The following is a 4,559-nucleotide window of genomic DNA, read 5'->3' as shown; positions in this document are numbered from 1 at the left end:
CAAAATTTAAAAATTACAAAAACATATGTATATATAAAGAGAAAACTTACTGTGACAAATTGTTAATAATAGTATGAAAGAGAATATGGTGATTTCATTTCTTATAATATCACTTTCAATTTAATAACATACTTTTTAAAAAACATTTTATTTATGAATTAGTCATATAACACTCACAGGTGAAAAAAAAAATTGATCTTTCAAAAAATCAAATATTCTTGAAACTAAAATTAAAAACTAAATCCAAAAATCAATTTACATAGAATCTTAAGTTCTTAACATATAAATATAGAAATAATTTTTAATTTCTTTTGTTTTTATCCAAATAAAAAATATTATAATATTTTGAGATTTTTTTTTTAATTTAGATCTTCTAAAATAAAAAAGTAGGTAAAGTGATAAAATAAATAACTAATCATCATTGATTTTGTAATTTTTATAAAATATGTGTCCCACTATCTTAATTTAGAGATGATTTTTTTTTATGTAAGAGAGGGTCAAGGACCAAAAAAAAAAAAGAAAATCAATCAAACAAACAAAAAACTAAGTAGCCCCCTCAATCTCTTAGGGTAAAATTAGAAGACAGTGCATGTTTGATATCAAGAGTTGCAGCATCGAATATATGCAATCCATAAGACATCTCTTGTTCTTTTTTAGCAAGAAGATCCGTAACTATATTGGCTTCTCTAAGAGTAAGCGTCCAACTTAGATTATGAATATGAATCACTAGAATTCTGATGACTTCTAAAAGAGGAGGACACGAGTGAAATGACACACATCTTTCTCTAACCATCTTGATAGCAACCTGAAAATCAGACTTCACAATGACATTTCTAAGATTATTTGCAGTAGTTATTTGAATGCCTCTTATAATTTCCCACAATTATGCAGGGAGGAAAGAGCAACTTTTTATATTGTAGAAAAAAACCTGAATGAACCTACTATAGTGATCACGAAACATTTCGCCACATGCTGTATTATTATTGTTGGAATAGAAGGATCCGTCCACATTCAACTTTATGAAATTTTCGAGTGGAGGGTTCCATTTAACAAGATAATTACCCCTTAAACCCCAACTGCAAGGACAAGTCTTCACCTTAAAGGTGTGCAGAATTTCATATGATCGGGTCTTAACGGAAGCAATAACAGCCGATGGATTGGTGATGATTCCTTCAAAAATAAACTTATTCTAGAAAAATCAGAGAGATGCTATAGTGATACCAAAAAGACACACCATTCATCCCTCCTAGAGAGATTAGTAATGAGTCAATCTTGATTATTCAAAATGAAGAAATCTCCAATGTGGATTCGATTGTGCAAACCTTGCCAGATTATCCTAGCAAAAGGATAGTCGTGAAGTGTATGAAAGGAAATTTTGTCGCTTAAATTACATCTCAGGCATTGAGAGGAATCTACTAAATGTCTTCTTTTCCTTTCCGCGTAGGTAAGAAGGGCTTCTTGTGCAGTTAGCAAATGAATAATCTGATTTTCTCCGGGATTTTCCAGCTCCAAGCAAGTTTGAAAAGTTGATCCTGAGGCATGCGTGCGTCCATGAGTGATTGGTAGGCAGTTTTCAAGTTGAAAGTCCAACCCAAGGATAGACTCCATGCAATGTTGTCTGGGCTATTCCAAGGAGACGGGGTTGACAAGCTGTTGACTATGTTAACTAACTGATCCAATAGCCACTCCTGACTCCTTCAATTTCCTCACATCTCAATCACCTGAAACAGAAAGAAAATTATTCAGAACTAAAGATGAGTCATAAGAGCTCAGGGTTTGGGAGGTAAGATTTTCCAATCTTCAAAATTTTGGTACCTAAAGTGCTCCCAAAACTTAATCTATTCATCATTTCATATATGCCATATCATACTCTTCTCCACATCGTTCCAGGCCGAGCAGACTCCCTTCTAAATATTAGAGTCCTTCTTTCTTCCATTAATGTTAGGAATAATGTTTGTCTCATATTTGTATTTTGACTTCAGAACCCTCACCCACATGTTATTCCTTTTTTTCATCAAGTCCCATCCTATCTTCATCATGAAAGCATGGTTGAGTTTATTTTCATGTATGATCCTTAGATCTCGTGTAGCTTTCAGTTTCGAGACAATGTTCTGATTAAGCAAATGAATCTTCTTTGTTTGTTGTATTTTTTTCTAGAAAAAATTCTTGTATTTACGATGAATCATATCACAAATAGCAACAGGTAAAATAGCAGTTTGTATAGTATAAGTAGGATAGAAGAAAAGACAAATTTTATCAGAATTGTTCTCCCAACAAAGGATAGACACAAGACCTTCCAATTATTGAGTCTTCTATTCAACTTATCAATAACCTCTTTGTATGTATCCTTATTGATTCTAGAGTGTAAGAGAGGCACGCCAAATTATTTTTTGAGATCATTAGTCCTTAAGAATTGTAGAGCCTCGCTGATTTCTTTTCTAACTGTATTTTTCACATTATCTGAGAAAAAGATTCTAATTTTCTCATTACTGATTTTTTGGCCTAAGTTGTTACAAAAAACTTCTAAAACTCTACTGATAACCTCAACTTGTTCTAATGTTGCTTAATGGAGGTACGAGAGTCGGCCAATTAAAAAATTATAATATAAGAACAGCGTTGCGAATATAGTTCTTAACGAGCTGAAATCCGCTCATCAATTTAGAAAAGTTGTCACAAAATTAGAATAAAAATACTGGGAGTATGAGTCACAGGTCATCTCCCAACGAGTTGCCAAAAGGGTGCTAATTTATTAATCAGGAGTTTTTCGAAAAATTTTTGAGAGTTGAATGACAGAAAAATAAATAATTGTAATTTAGTGCAATGAAACTTAGAAGATATTTATATATTCAAAATAAAAAGCCTTGACTGGGGGAATGATTAATTGGAAGTTCTATCCTTGTTGGAATTTTCTCAAGTGTAGTATAAAGAGGTTGTTGTTTTCATTTAGTTAACCCTTACTAAATAAAGGAAAGTCAAGTGATTGAGCTAGCTCTTATTCGCAAATCCTAGTCCTCTCCATTGGGAAGGTCTAGCATTAGTAAATAGAGAATTAGCCAACAACTTCCAATTTAACTAATCACTTGAGCATTCCAACTCAAGTGTCTCCTTTTAATCAACCCCCATGTCAAGTTGGGAATCTACTCCATCAACATGGAAATCACTTGCATAGAATTAAAAAGGGAATAAAAGGAAGACATGATAGACAATAACTACAAATTAATTAAAAATAAGAGTAATTCTTTGTATTAATAAATTCTAAAAACAATCCAATTGTAACTCTAAACAAGAATTAAGAATATGGAATAATAAGGGAATAAGAAAACAAACTAGAATAGTAACTTTAACGGAGGTGATGACTCTCTCAATATCCAAAAGCAAAGCATAAACTAGAAATCTATGAATGTAAAGAAAAACCTAGAGGAAGAGTAGTTTTTCTCTCTAGATTCAAATCTAAAACTAAAAACTATGCTAATGAGAATGTGTGTTGAGTCTCTGCACGTTTTCTGGCTCTAGTCTGTGTTTCTGGGCCGGAAACTGGGTCAAAATTCGACCCGAAATTGCTCCCAGCGTTTTCTGTTATTTCTGCAGATCGCGCATGTCACGCGTACGCGTCAGTCATGCGTACGCATCGCTGGTCGTATTGGCGTGTCACGCGTACGCGTCATCCATGCGCACGCGTCTTTGTGCAAACTCCAATCCACGCGTACGCGTCAGGCACACGCACGCGTCGCTGCAAAATTCTCCATATTGCGTGCTCACGTGAGCCATGCGTGCGCGTCGATGCTCGCCGGTTATCTCCTTAGTTTCTTGTGTTCCTTCCATTTTTGTAAGTTTCCTCTCCATTCTCTAAGCTATTCCTACCTTATAAAGTCTGAAACACTTAACACACATATCACGGTATCGAATGGTATAAAGGAGAATTAAAATACACAAATTAAAGATTACTAGGAAGCAAGTTTTCAACTGTAGAACAAAACTAGGAAGAAGTTGTAAAATCATGCAAATCTTATGAATAAGTGGGCAAAGACTTGATGAAACCACTCAATTGAACACAAGATAAACCATAAAATAGTGGTTTATCAACCTCCCCACACTTAAACATTAGCATGTCCTCATGCTTAGCTCAAGGAGATCAAAAGACTAAATAAGGGAAAGTAAGACTCATGAGATGCAACCTATGAATGCAACTATATGCTTAGATGATTCTGCCTACTTGGTTAAAAGTAAATAAGTTCTCCAAGACAAACATAAATCAAATTCCACTAATTCAAATCATACAGTAAAGACCAGTAAACTTGTAAGAAGACAGCTCATGAAAGCAGAAAACATAGAATTAAGCATTGAACCCTCACTGATGGTGTATATGTACTCTAATCACTCAAGTGTATAGGGTAATCCACTCTATTCTTCTCTAGTCATGCTTTCTAAACTTTGTTCTTCACCTAACCAATCAACAAGTATTTAATGTACCAATGCAAATATCATGAGGTCTTTTCAAGGCTGTAATGGGGCTAAGGTAAAGGTGAGGGTATATATATGGCTAAGTGAGCTATAAATTG

General features: G+C 34.0%; 1 long non-coding RNA gene across 1 annotated transcript; it reads right to left on the bottom strand.

The window, feature by feature from the left end:
- Nucleotides 1,221–2,533, bottom strand: LOC110271284. Its single transcript, XR_002361849.1, has 2 exons — nucleotides 1,816–2,533; nucleotides 1,221–1,721 (listed from the first exon to the last, which is right to left on the bottom strand). It is a non-coding gene; the product is annotated as an uncharacterized LOC110271284 (long non-coding RNA).

Source organism: Arachis ipaensis, chromosome B04 (assembly GCF_000816755.2).
Source record: "Arachis ipaensis cultivar K30076 chromosome B04, Araip1.1, whole genome shotgun sequence".
In the NCBI taxonomy this organism is placed as follows: domain Eukaryota; kingdom Viridiplantae; phylum Streptophyta; class Magnoliopsida; order Fabales; family Fabaceae; genus Arachis; species Arachis ipaensis.
Note: the sequence above shows the minus strand (reverse complement) of the source record. Positions and strands in the feature narration are given on the sequence as shown.